Consider the following 15,331-nt stretch of genomic DNA (forward strand, 5'->3'; position numbering starts at 1 on the left):
CACAAATGCACGTGGAGTCGTAGTGCATCATTATACTGGAAGTATTTTTCGATTTTATAGCTTTCATGGAGCTTAGCGGGGGTGCTCAGTGGTGTAAAACTCTGCCTCCAGTCGAAGCGTTAGTAAGCCTCTTGGTTGTCTAACCAGTGTCAGACTCTAGTTTTTGTTGTTCCTCCGGGACCAATAGAGAGTTTATATATATATATATATATATATATATATATATATATATATATATATATATATATATGGAGCAGTTGAACTTTTGAAGATGGTAGAGAACACAAGAAAAGAAAACTTTCAACAAGGTAAAAGCCCGATTGTTGCCAACGTTTCAGCAAAGAGACTCGCTTTCGTCAGTTTTCTTTTCTTATATATATATATATATATATATATATATATATATATATATATATATGAATATATATATATATATATATATATATATATATATATATATATATATATATATATATATATATATATATATATATATATATATATATATAGTCAGAGTGGCGCTGGCTACCCCCCTCAAGCGTCAGATACAGTTCTAGTAAATATAAATACCCCAGAAAGTGAAGGAGAACCCAGTCGCCCAGATAGTCGAATTGGTAAGGCATTCGAGATCAAATCGAAAGGCGTCGGTTCGGTCCCCACTCTGGGCGCGTGTTTTTCTTTCTTTCTTACGTTTATTTAGAAAATGTTAACTTGACTAACCGTAGTAAAAAAAGAGCCTAACAACACCCCTATGCCTCCTTTGGCGCTGTAGACTACCGACCTGTCTTTCTGTATATGTATATATATATATATATATATACAGTAAAAGCTTATTAATTCGAACTAGGAGGGAACCATAGAATTGTCGAACCATAGCGGAGTTCGCATTAATACGGGCGGGCGCTAGAATGCCACGCCACCCTGCGTGTTCAGAACACAAAGAAGACCCCTCTAGACTCGCAATCGCGAATTTGGCGCTACTACACGTTTATGGTAGATGATTTTGTCAATAATGTTCAATGAGTTCGAACAGCCAAAGAAATTAATTGGTCAGTCAGTTATACGCCATAAACAGGCACCGACATGCATTCACGTGAGCAGTGAGCCGTAATGTCGAAATAATGACGCTGTTTATGCTCGAAAACACGTTTATTTACAATGCAGGGGCCATTTGCAACACGTCGAAATAACTCTGGGCCGACCTCTTCTGCGAGGAGCGATGGAAACCAGGGGATCCCAACACGAAATTGGTGAAAAATGCCCGCCGGGTGGCGGGCAATTTTCACCACTTTTTTTCTGCCTTTCAAAATTCTTCATGTGTTTCTATGACCTACCGCATGCTCCCATTTGCTTTCCGAGGTTTTCTTGACTGCCAACACTTATTTCTGTCTTAATTCAACGAGCCCCTAATTTCCCATTCTGATTCGCTACATGCATAGCGAGGGCCTCTGTTCTGTCAGTCTTGGTACCATAGGTAGCTTAAGAGGGTTCAACGCTGGTCGACCACTCTCGACATGTCGTAGACACTCGAGTCACGGCCCGGGGGTTAAAAGGAAGGTCCTCTTCAGCCCGAGTAGTCCGAGTGGCGCTGGCTACCACCCCAAGTGCAGGAAAGAAAAATACCTGAACATTAATACCCGAGAAAGTGGTGGGGAAACAGCCCCGCCGGTAGCGTAGTGGTCATCGCACCAGACGCGTATTCTGGAGGTCGTGAGTTCGGATCGCACCCGGCGGGAATTTTTCACCACTTTCTTTCTGTCTTTCAATAATTTTCATCTGTTTCTATGAGCTACAGAATCCTCCCATTTGACTTCCAAGGCATTCTTAACTGCCAACCCTTATTTCTATCTTAATTCAACGAGACCCTCATTTACCTTCTGATTCGCGTATAAATGAGGGGCTCGTTGAATTAAGACAGAAATAAGGGTTGGCAGTCAAGATACCTCGGCAAGCGAAGGGGTGAATGTGGTACGTCATTGAAACAGATGAAGAATTTTTTAAGACCAAAAGAAAGTGGAGAAAAAATACCCGCAAAATAGCCTCCGGGTTCCCGGCGGGCATTTTTTCTCCATCAACAACATCGACACGAAAACGCCCGGCCACCACCCTAGTAACCAAATTCTCAAACATGCTCCATAATATAAACATCATCCTGCAGAAATACTACCCCATTTTAGCCAGTAATGGCCGACCTAAAATGACGTTCTTGGAAGCCCCAAGAGTTACCTACAGAAGAAATAAAAGCCTAGAAGATATTCTGTACGTGCCAAAATTCGTGCTTCTCAGGAACCAGTCATGAGCCCCTGCCTACGTCCTTAATGCAAGACTTGCAAACGTCTGCAGACGGACGGCATTGTCAATGGCACTTTCAGCCAATACGTGCACAAGATAAATTCAAGTTTCACGTGCAATTCTTCTATCGTAGGGTATATGCTAGAATGTTAATTCTGTCAAAAGCAGTAATTGGAGAAACGAGACAGCCTACGAACTTACGCCTGAATGGACATCTGGCAGTCACTCATAACAGTGCCTCCATAGCAGTCGCGCAACACTTCAACCAGCCGAACCACAATTGCGATGATCTTAAGCTCTATATTCTGCCGTCAAGCTAAGTCTCAATGGGACAGGAAATTCAGAGAATTGTACTTAATCCATAAATTCAATTGCCTTGAGCCGGCACGAATCAATGCTTCTAAAGGCAGCTTGAAAACCTTACGGTATCTCAATCGGAAAAAATATTAATACTCGTACAAAAAGTGGGCATATCGATTGGCAAAAACCCTACCTGCCCATCCCCAAAGCTGTTACTTTAATACAGTTGCTTTCATTTTTTTCGCCGGTCTTGCTCTTAGCATATTTCGACGTAGCACGCACACTCGCCTCCCTCGACTTTCGGCATTTCGTCTTACTATCTACTTTACCCACACAAACCCACACAAACACAAAAATAGTAGTGGCTTAGCTCTGCTATGCCACGATATACGCAGCGTGAGCTAAGGTTCCGCAATCCAGTCGAATCCAGTCCAGTCCAGTCCAGTCCAGTCAAATTCAGTCTTATCCAGTGCGGTCCTGTCCAGGCACTGCTCCTCGCGCATGCTCAGCACGGCTCTTCACGAGCCACGCAAAACGGCTATCAAGCGGCTCCGGTGCAGCGTCAGACTTGGCTACTGCGCAATTGAGGCGCACGCCTGGGCACGCGCCGGCGCCAGTGCGTCTGCCACGGCATGACGCTGCATATTCCAACACAATCCACTTTAATCCAATCTAATCCAAATCTAATCCAATCCATGCCAAGTCAAGCCAATCCAATGTCCCTCGCGCTTGCGCAGAACGGCCCTTCACGGCACACGCGAAACTGCTCAACCTCGGCCGGTGTAGCTTACGCTACAAAAGAATGAAAATGTCTTTAAATCTACCGCAAAGCTCCCCGTGGAACGTACCTGCGGATCTTCTATTCTACTACGAGCACTGGCCTCCCCACCCGGAAATCTTCTTCGGACTTTACAGGCTGTTGTCGTTTACGAGTTTTCTCTCGCACACGCAGTTCAGTAACCTTGCAAAAGCACCTGCAAGACGCCCCTCTGGGCCCTCAACTACCCGGAAGCCTCTTTTCAGCTCCCCCGCCCCACCGCAGCGCTGCTTAAACCCTTCCTCCCTGTTCCTTCCGCTTCTTCCGTAGCCGTTATTCTTACTCGCTCGCGGGGTCCGGTCGCAATCACTACACCTCCGTTTCTCTCTCACTATTTCGCTGCTTTCAACCGACCGTTCACCCACTTCGCTTTCCTTCCGATTCCAACAAAGTCATTGAAAACCTGAAAAAAGAAATTGATGGTTTCCGTGAGAGCATGAAATTTATGAATGAAACTTTTGAAGACCTGAAAGCTGAGAAGGTACAACTGCTTGCCACCAACAAAGAATTGACTGCACGGAACCTAGCCTTGGAGCGGAAGGTTTCCGAATTGGAGCAGTATTCACGAAAAAACAATGTAGAAGTAAAAGGGGTTCCGTTCACTCAAGGCGAGGACTGCGTTGCGATCATTCAAACCATTGCATCGAAAATTGATTGCTCGCTCGCGGAAACAGACATTGACGTGGTGCATCGAGTGCCATCAACGGCAAACTCAAAAAACGTAATCGCAAGGTTTGTTTCTCGCACAAAGAAGGCTGAATTCATCACGAAGGCGCGTAAGGCTCGTCTCCAAACCAAAGATATCGGATTCCATGACGCAGATGCCAAGCCGGTCTACATAAACGATCACCTCACCATGGAAAACAAGCAGCTTTTCTCTAAGGCCCTTGCTCTGAAAAAAGAACATAACTGGCAGTTCCTGTGGACTGCTGATTGCCTCATCAAAGCACGCAAGACAGAGGACAGTCATGTCTTCCGAATTCGTGATGAAACAGACCTTCGCATCTTCACTTCCTCGGCATAAGCATTATCGCCCATTGAGCTATGTCGTACATTAGCACTACAGAACTTCGAACCCTAGCATCTAATCTTCATGATTCTGTCATACATTTTAACTCCCGCAGCCTCAGAAAGCATTACAATGAATTCGAGGTCCTGATATCTTCCGTTACCAAGCCCTTTTCTATCATATGTATTTCCGAAACTTGGCTTGCTGACTCTGACAGAAACCTGTATACCTTTCCCTCTTATTCTGCTGAGTATTGCCACCGTGGCACATCTAGCCATGGTGGGTCTGCCATTTTTGTAAAAAATGATATTTACTACACTCGTAGATTAGACCTTTCACTCGACATTCCTGATTGCGAATCGGTTTGGGTGGAAGTTGATCACTCAACCTTCGAAATTGACGGGAAAAACACAATCTTCGGTAGTATATACAGATCGCCTAGTTCTTCTGTATCCAACTTCTGCGCCGCTCTAGATGGTTTACTGCACTTGATCACCCGTGAAAACAAAAACATTGTTATACTAGGAGATATTAACATTAACCTTTTAGATTTCGAGTCGTCACAATTTTCGGAATATAGCAGTTGTTTTCAGGGCCATGGGTTTGAATCACTCATTAATTTACCTACGCGTTGTGTGAGCAACGACAATGGCTCGGCAATTGATCATGCCCTTAGCAACGTTTTTTCCCCACCAGAAGCTTTCGTTGTTCGGAATACCATTACGGATCATTACCCTGTAGCTCTTCTTTTTAATCGTACAAAATGTGCCCAAAACACCCAATTCCTTAAATCCGTTTTCAACAGGCAACAATTCACTTGCCTCATTAACAACGCAGACTGGTCTCCAGTTATTGGCTCCAGGGATGCTCAAGTAGCTTACAGTGAATTTTCTAATATTATCACGGAGCTCATAGGATCGTGCACCACATGTACGTTGCAAAAAAAAAGTAACTTTTCTCCTGTGAACCCGTGGCTTACTCAAGGATTGCTAACAAGTTTAAGAAAAAAGGACAATCTATATCGCAAAACAAAAAGGAAGCCATACAACCTTCAGTTGAAAGCCCGCTACAAAAAGTATTCCAACCTTCTAACAAACTTGCTAAAAAAGGCCAAGAGAAACTTCTACGAAAACAAAATTCTGCAGACTGGTAACAACACCGCTAAGCAGTGGCGTATATTAAATTCTTTCCTTAACAGCCAGTGCAAAACTGAGATCAGCGAAATACGCCTTGGTTCTAGAACGTGTTCTAATCCATCTGACATCGCAAATGCTTTCAGCACTTTCTTTTCTGAAACTTCTTCCTTATCAACATCAACGCACATAGTCAATAACATTGCACGCGCTTCGCATTCTTTCTTTTTGTACCCGGTAACGCCTATCGAAGTCCGCACAACAATCATTAATCTTAAAAATACCAGCCCCGGACACGATAAAATTCACGCAACTTGCATCAAAGAAAATGTAGATGCCATTAGTGATATCTTCACCCATGTAGTTAATCTTATTTTCAAATCTGGAGTATTTCCCCGTGAACTCAAAAAAAGTTTGATAATTCCGGTTTTCAAAAAAGGCGATAAGGCAATAATGAATAACTACCGCCCGATTTCAATCTTACCATTTTTCAGCAAAGTCATCGAAAAAATCGTAGAAAAACGCCTCTCATCATATCTAAATAAATTTAATTTGCTAACACGTAGGCAATTCGGTTTTAGGCCTGGTTTATCCACCAACCTTGCACTGATAGCTCTGACAGACTATATTAAACACGAAATTGACCAGGGCAAGTTTGTGGGGGGTATTTTCATCGATTTTTCCAAGGCGTTTGACACCATTAATCATGACATCTTGTTTTCGAAACTCTCCTTGTACGGTATTAACGGACCGCCGTTGCAACTATTACGAAGTTTCTTATTTAATCGTGAACAAATCATTAATATTTCTGGTACACTCTCTGACACTAAAACCACTAACGTAGGCGTTCCGCAAGGTTCCATTCTCGGCCCTCTTTTATTTTTATTATACATCAATGACCTTCCTACCTGCCTCAAATTGTCTAATTGCCTACTTTATGCTGATGATACCACCATCTACTCGTCACACTCATCTATTGACATCCTTACTACAAACCTCAACATCGATATTGGTAACATTTGCTCATGGTCTCAGAGCAATGGTCTATTAATCAATCCTTCCAAAACTAAATTTGTCGTATTTTCGTCTCGTTTGAAGACTCTAACTTCTGTTGCTCCTGTTTACATTAACTCTGATGCTATCCCACCGTCTGATCAATGCTCATTTTTGGGGGTTGAACTTGACAGCTCCTTAAAATTTATTAACCACATAAACTCACTAAAAAAGAAGATGGCTTATGGGATCAGAGTATTAATTAAGGCAAGAAATTATTTCCGCCTGCCTACGCTTCTAACGCTTTACTATGCTTTTATTTACAGCCATATAAACTATTGCATTTCATCCTGGGGTTTAACTTACGATATTCATTTAATCCCTTTGAAGCGCATTCAAAACCAAGCCATTCGAATCATGACCTTTAGCTCTTTCAACTCCCATGTCACTTCTTTATATCGGCACCTAGATCTCCTCCCGTTGGATAAACTTATTTTATATAATCTTGGAATGACCGCCCATAGATTTGTTACTGATAAGAGTGTGCTTTTTATAATCGGTAGAACTGATCTGACTAACCACAACATGACGCGATTTGCATCACAACATAATTTCTTACTCCCAAAAGTTAGAACAAACTATGGTAAACAGACAGTTGAATTTGCAACCATTAAATTATGGAATAACTTGCCTGTTAATGCTAAAAATCAATTAAGTCGCTCATCTTACAAACAATCAATTCTTAAATTTATTCTCGAAGACCCCCACTTCTCATTTGATTAGTTCGCACGACTTCGATCTTTTTTTCTTTTTTTTTTATGCTCACTTTTTTTTCTCTCTTCTAAGTCTCACCATTTTTTTGCCTCTTTTGTCTTTGCACTTTTTTGGTATAACTGAGACGTGTGCTTGCTTGCTTTGTGAACAAAGTTATTCTGTGTCAGTGTTGTGTAATGTTGCAATAATCCTCGCATAAATTCTTTTTTAAGTTCCTTCTGTTGCGATTGCTTGAACGTTATATTGTCATACTGTTCATTTACAAGAGGTCCCACCGCAGTGCCGCACTTCGGGACCTCTTTCTGTAATATCAATCACCATGCACTGTACCTTTGTTATCGATTACAATAAACTGAAACTGAAACTGAAACTGAAACTTCCGCCTGCGATGCCACAAACAACTCCCCCCTCTCTCTTCAGCTCAATCTCTATGTATATAAATAGTGTGCCAGAGATGAACCTTGATGCCTTGAAAAAGCCAAGTCCCTTGTCGAAACGTTGGCAGAGGTACGAGGCCGCTACCATCTCCAAGTAGTATTTCTCTCTCTCTCTCTCTCTCTCTCTCTCTCTCTCTCTCTCTATATATATATATATATATATATATATATATATATATATATATATATCTGTGTGTGTGTGTGTACATTCACGCACACAACACTCCTGCTGGTGTGAGCTAATACAAATACATGCCTCAATTAAAAAAGTCTATTTCTGACTCCAATTTCTCGCTTGTCTCTCCCATACAAAGTGCATCAAAGGAGTTTTGTTTTTTCTTCAGAAAAAACAGAACTCTTACTTGAATACTACTTATGGTTAATAAGCATAGCTCACGACTTTCGAACGCCTAAATAAATATAGTAATTAAAGTCCAGCGAAAGTTCATTTGTGTGGCGCAGGCGGTTTGTCTTATATAATCAAGACGCCAATATTTCGGGGGTGCAGAACGATGCGATTCACGCATCCTTACATGTCGAGGGGCATTGCCATTGGTGGTTTATATGCGCTGATGGCTGATTCGTCTCCCAGAGCTTGTTTTGTTTCCAGTTCGCCGCACGACTCCTCCGAAGCTCGGAGCCACGTGATATAGCCACCATTCCCGGGAACATCTGATAGCACTGTCTGACCTTTACATGCGACCGATCGTTGTCCGCCAAGAACAATTAATCTAATCAGAGTTGTTTGCATAGTGTGTCGAAACTCCGATAGCTTTTCACCTGGCGATGTGTCTACTATGAATGCTACTCATGTACGCAAGAAGCGAACGGCACACGGGCCCACTGTCAAATGACATGATTGGCCGCCATTATTGGCAGTTATTGGCAGTGAACGAATGGTCGCATCTAAACGTAGACAGTGCTATCGGGTCTTTCCAGGAATTGTATCTATGTCACGTGACTCAGCTTCGGAGGCTGCTTTGGAGTGGCGTGCAGCTTGCACACTTTTACGCACAAACGCACGCACTGTTGGTTTTAAAGGGTTTGTTTTAAGCCATTTAAGAAAACATTTGCGGTAACCATTCTCCCCACGACCGGGTCACGTTTCGGGTGGACCCTCGAGGGAATCATTGGTCCAATTAATAGGAATCGTTTACTAACGTTATGGTTCACGATAGTCACGTGAAAAATTTCATGAATTTAGGAAGTATTGCCGCGGGGATAAATTGGTCGCAGTTAGCACAGGACCGGGGTAATTGGAGATTAATGGGAGAGGCCTTTGCCCTGCAGTGGGTGTAGATAGGCTGGTGATGATGGTGATGATGCCTTAGACCGACGGCTTAGTTTGCGGCTGTACCGATACGGCTCCACTGACCATGAGGGGGGGGGGGAGGATCATATCCCCCAGCACCATTTACGTGAGTGTAACGCTGATTAGTTCGTTGGCCACAGTTGAATTTCGCGCCGGGTGTTTCGAGGTAGCCGCTGAATCAATTGATGTACCAAAACACCGGGGGTATCCAGGAAAGCTTTTGCAATAAAAGAGCGACTGTGAAGAAATAATATTATGTAAGTCCAGGCATGCCATGTGCTTATATCTAAGCAATATGAGCCTTTCTTTTTTCTGGTATACTGTGCGATCTAATCTACTGTTAAAGACACGAATCCCACAGCAATAATAAAGTGTGGTCTTCCAATTTTAAGCTTTCTGTAGAGCTGAAAAAAAAAGACTCCTTTTTGGGGCTTCGCTACCTTTTTATTCCTTGTCTTCATACGAAGCTTAAACTTAAACTTAAACTTAAAAAAGCTTAAACTTAAAAAAATTACGAAAGCTAAAAGAAAAAAGGAACAATATCCCGTGCCGTACTCGAACCTTCGACTCCACTTTTAAAAGCAGGTGCTATACCACAGCGCCACAGGAGCAGAGGCAACAGCGAGTCCTCGGGAATATTTGCCCCAGAGAATCTCCGGGTAGCGCGTTTAGCCAATCAGAGGCGAGTGCCGTGAGAAATTTCTGTCGGTAATTTTCACGGTTGCCGTGATAATAGACACTGCCAAAGATGTAAGATGAACGGGCGGTTACTCTGGTAGGACGAACAAAGCTTTTATGTGCAAAGATTTTTATTGGCTACTCGTGAAGCCCCATCTTGCACGGTCTTCGCATTTACAATGTCCTGGGTCTGGGATTCCATGGGCGGGGAAGAGGGAAACGCGGTCTGGGCGGGAGAACGAAGCGACGACGCCTGCTGAGCGGCAGCTCCTCCTCCAGTACTTCACGATCCGTATCTGCAACAACGGACGAAGGCACACGTGCGTGAGTTTGTCTTTCACGTTTTGTACATCCACTGTTATCGCTAGCGAAAACCTGTTAAGGTTCCTGAAACAAAGAAATCTCATGTTGGACCAAAGTTTTGGAGCATGATCACCCGTGCACGTAAAAAATAGTTTATTTCAAATATAAGTACCACCGATTCGTAGTTATGATAAGGCTATTCGAAAACAAGCTATATGTGGCTACAAAGAAGACCGTGAGACGGCTGCGACGCTTCATAGCTAGAATTTCTTCCTGGGTTAGGATTCGATTCCGGGACCAACAGCCGCTGTGACTACTGAGCCAGCAGGGAAACGAGCATTTGTAGTGCTAGAGCGTCTTAACGTAGAATTGGGAGTGAGGGGTAGATGTTGATGATCACTTTGATGAAAGCATCTTGAATCCGGGACAAACTTGTTGCAAAAAAAAAAAAATAATCGACGATATGAAGCTACTTTTGTAGGTATGGGATATGCCGGGTGTGGTATGCCGGATATGGTAGCTATCGTGCTGTGCTGAATATGCTGGACGTGGAGATATGCTGGATATAGTTGTATTGAGTTTGATTCTCGGAATAAGTCCAGTTCTAATCTTACCGGGGCGTTTTTAAAGGAGTTGCTTAGCATCTCTTTGTAGTCCTATTTCTGCACGATGAAACCCGTAAAATCATGGGTGGTAATTTTAAAGACGATAGTCTTTCATGGGTACCTCAACGGTAGGTCTGTGTGTCTGTCTGTTTTTCTGCTGTCTGTCTGTCGGTCTGTCTGTCTGTCTGTCTGTCTGTCTGTCTGTCTGTCTGCCATGATTTTTGGTTTCTATGCGCGCTGTCGTACTTTTGTGCCGTCTTTTCCTGTCACTCTTGTGAAGTCTTCGATGGCGGTTATAAGATGAACTGGTGTACAAGCCCACTGAACTCGCGCAGTTCCGCAATTAGGCAACAAGCCACAATAAAAACGGACATTCATACCTCATCACAGATACTTGTTCCCCACAGCTTTTGGAAATTCGACAACCGCCATATGGGGGCATAAATGAGCTACGTCACTGCGTAACCAAACTTGAAGGAAATTGCTAAATTTGCGATTTCTGCTCAATATTGCTGTGCCAGACCTTTATTCCTCGCTGACTGCACTCAGGTTTATTTCTTGCTCCTGGTGCGCCTCAAATACCGTCCCTCCGGGATATTGCGACGTGTATTTACCTTTTCATCTCAGAAACATTGGCTCGTACGTCGGCCTGTCCGTGGACGTGGTAGTGGGTTCTGGTGTCGTCTCCGTCGCAGTGTAGGGCTCGGGCGTTGTGGATGGCTCGGGCGTGGTGGATGGCTCTGGCCAGGTGGACGGCTCTGGCTTGGTGGGAAGATCCGGCGTGGTCTGGTGACGAGGCCAAGGCTGGGGTCTTATCCATGGTCTAGGCCTTGGTCTAGGCCTAGGCCATGGTCTAGGCCTAGGCCATGGTCTAGGCCTAGGCAATGGTCTAGGCCTTGGTCTAGGCCTTGGTCTAGGTCTAGGTCTAGGCCTTGGTCTAGGCCTTGGTCTAGGACTAGGCCATGGTCTAGGCCTTGGTTGAGGCCTGGGTAGAGGCTTGGGTAGAGGCCAGGGTAGAGGCCAGGGTCTAGACAATCGGTGTGGTTCAGGAGGATGCGGCAAAGGTTGAGGCCAGGGCCGAGGCAATGGGTGCTCTTCAGGCAATGGGTGCGGTTTAGGTGGATGGGGCATAGGGCGGGGCCAGGGTCGAGGCAATGGGTGTGGTTCAGGCAATGGGTGTGATTCCGGCGGATGTGGCAAAGGTTGGGGCCAGGGCACAGGAGGCAAGGGCCACGGAAAAGGCCAAGGAAGATGTTGTGGAGGCCAGCGCCTTACATCGATATTTGGAGGAAATTGCTCGTCTTGCGCAAGCAGCGCTTCCTCCTCACCTGCGGGAAAAAAAAGTGTGGAATGTTGCTGCAGTAACTACGTGTGCGGGACACACATGGCTCGCAACGTATACAGTCATGGACAAATGAAATGCGATCACGGAAAATATAAACCAGAACACATAAATAGCGCGATTCCTTTCCATGCAACCCAAATTTACGCTAAGTTTAATTACAGTAACAAAGTTTGGAATTGTGGCTGTCTAAATATACCAACGGCCCAGCATTATTGGAACTCCACGAACATTATTTTTCAATGTTGGGTGGTCTGGTTCATATTTTCGTGTTCGCATTTCCTTTCTCCATGACAGTACCACCTTGAGTTCCAATGGACTACATAAGGTTTTGCTGATGTTTTTATTAAATGGCCTGGGGTCTTCACACTTCAATATGACTGCTTGTATTTTTACTGAAAAATGTCTTTTAGTTATGCATTTCTGTATAGCAGTGAAGATGCCTTTAAACTGAATTTGTAGGTGCGCGTGAGGTTTTATGGAGGTATAAGATGCCCTAAGGCAGGGGTCTCAAACTCACATGAGTTAGCGGGCCGCAGTCACGAATTTTACTCCCGCAAGGGCCGGGATAGTGAAGAAGGTTGAAACGAAGGGGGGCGGAGGGGGGGGGTAACAAAATGTCAGATAACGCTGCCATTTGAAAGAAACAAATAGGTCCTTCCCACATGTTGTACATATGCTGGGTCATTCGTTGATGGAATTGGGCGTCAGAATTTGAGACACATATGGATACCGATCTACAGGATGACTAAAATGGGGACGCCGATTCTGAAATATAAAATATTTGTTCCACAATTATGCTTCAACACATGGTGACCGCATTGGGTGCCTCTCAAAAAAAAAAAAAAAGGCTTGAAGGCAGTCACGTCTGTGTATCTTACAATAGGATAAAGCGTTATTGATAGTAACAGACGAGAAAATATTGCGAGTATCATTTAGGAAAGTCACAAAACTTTATTCCTTGACAAGAACAATATAGCTGCTATTGTTCTCAACTTGCTGGCTTGATGCCTGGCAACGCTTGGCTGCGACTAGAGAAGAAATGTCCGCATGAACTTCTTGCGCGGAAACGATCCTCATGGTCGATCGCAGGTGCTAATCAGTCATCCTCGACCGGAGAGCTGACTTGTTCAACTTCAAAGAGGAAAACAGGTGTTCGCACAAGTAGGTGCTTCCGAACATGACAATGATCCTGGCAGCCTGTTTACGTAGCGCCGGGAAACTGCGTCGTAAAGAAACCTGTAGCAGCCTGGTACAGCCACGTCCTGAAATGTCTGCTTCAACGGAATGTTAGCCTGCAGCTCAATAAGTTCCATCTGTAGCTCGGGCGCGGCGTCATCCACCGGCACCGAAAACGGCAACGAAAAAATTCGGAATTCATCGGCGAGGCTGGTGATGTCTTGGCAGCGTCTCTCGAATTCTTTTTGGAGATCATAGAGGAGGTCAGCGAAGTTATCACCGTATTGTTTATCCACGTTCTCCAGCGACTTCACGGTTAGAAAATGATTAAACTTCTGAATTCTTATCTGTCTCTCCCAAAGCTGCAATTTGAATTGAAAGGCCTGAATGTCGTCATGCATTTTTGTGATCAGTTTGTTTTTTCCCTGAAGTTCAACGTTGAGGCAGTTCAAATGACAGTGATATCAGTGAGGAACGCAAGGGAGAGAAGCCAGGTTTCGTCTGACAGCTGAACAATGGCCTTGTTCTTGCTTTTCATGAAGGCGTCAATTTCCTCTCGGAGATCAAAAAATCGTTCCAGCACTCTTCCACGACTCAGCCATCGCACCTCTGTATGGTACAAATTTCACCATATTCGCTGCCAACCGCTTCTAAAAGAGATACAAATTGGCGGTGGTTAAGAGCTCTTGAACGGATGAAGTTCACTGCGCTGAGCACGATTTCCTTGACGCTCTTCATTTGCAGAGACTTGCCGCACAGCGCTTCTTGGTGCAAAATGCAGTGAACCGCGGCAAATTGATTGGTGATTCCGAGTGCAGCGAGTTTCGTCCGCAATCGACCATTAAGCCCGCTCTTGCATACCACCATTGATGGCGCACCGTCTGTAGCCAAACAAACCAACTTTTCCCACGGTAGTCCAGCGTGTTCGACCACTATTTCGAGAACAGAAAGAATATCCGCCCCTGTGGTCGTGCCTTTCATTGGGAATAAGTCCAGGAGTTCCTCAGTGACGTTACACCCCTTACAAAAATAGCACATTGTGCGTTGTCTGTAATGTCAGTGCTTTCATCAAATGCAATAGAGAATGCTTCAAACTCGTGGCATCGGTTGATTAAACCTTTTTCAATGTTTCCACTGATCTCGTTAATTCTCTGGGCGACTGTGTTTGGAGAGAGGCTTATTTTCTCGAATGTCTTTTTCATGCTGGGACAGGTAGCATCAGCGACTCCGAGCAGGCACTGCTTCACGCACAGGCCTTCAGTGAAGGGTTTGGAAGATTTGGCAATAAGCTCAGAAATTACGAAGCTTGCCCTTACCGTTTCGTCGCTTGCTTTGGCCGCCTTTTTGAACAGGTTTTGCTGCTTTCCCAACGACGCCTTCAGTTGAGTCACGGTGTGCTCGCGAACATTGCCAGTAAGAGCACCATACTACTCGTGATGGCAAGTCATTAAGTGGCGTCGAACATTGTACTCCTTCGGCACAGCCACAGTCTGGTGAGAGACTAAGCACAACACTTTGTCTCTTAATTCCGCGAAGAAATAAGAAAGTTCCCATCGCTCCTGAAAACACCTCTTCTCGTCTTCCACTTTGCGTTTTGCAAAATGCTTGGACAACGACATTGTGGCCCGTTAGACTTCCACGGCAGAAACCTTCGTTGTTTGCAGATCTTCCAAAAAACAAAAGGTCAAAAAGGTACCTGTCACATTTACAGTGGCGACAGGCGCGTAGGAGCACAATTATGTAGTGCGCTCTATCATGACTGACTTGGGGCGCTGCTACCTTTCACAGTGCTGTCAACAGGTTGCGAGTCGGAGGATAGGCGCTTAGTTTTGAGTCTCGATATGGGGCGTTTGATGTCTGGAAGTACACAGTTACGACGTGCAATGTGCAGTCTTTTCCTCAGCTGCGCGATGTCGCTCTCTCCGAGGCCATAAATAACGCTGCGACCCGCCCCTAAACGCACGTGGGCGCATTTTGAAGCCCGAACCTAGAATCCAACGTGTGGCTGCGCCCTTTCCCGCCACATCTGCAATGAAGCAAAAGTGTTTGACACGAAGACGAACAGGAAAGCAAATATCCGCAAAGACCACACAACGCCCGGAAACCTTTGCGCTTTCGCGGAAGCCTGGAAAACTCCGGTCAAGGCGCCGTCTTCTC

This window comes from Haemaphysalis longicornis, unplaced genomic scaffold (assembly GCF_048455015.1).
Source record: "Haemaphysalis longicornis isolate Haplotype H1 unplaced genomic scaffold, Haemaphysalis longicornis Haplotype H1 scaffold_5, whole genome shotgun sequence".
NCBI classification, from domain to species: domain Eukaryota; kingdom Metazoa; phylum Arthropoda; class Arachnida; order Ixodida; family Ixodidae; genus Haemaphysalis; species Haemaphysalis longicornis.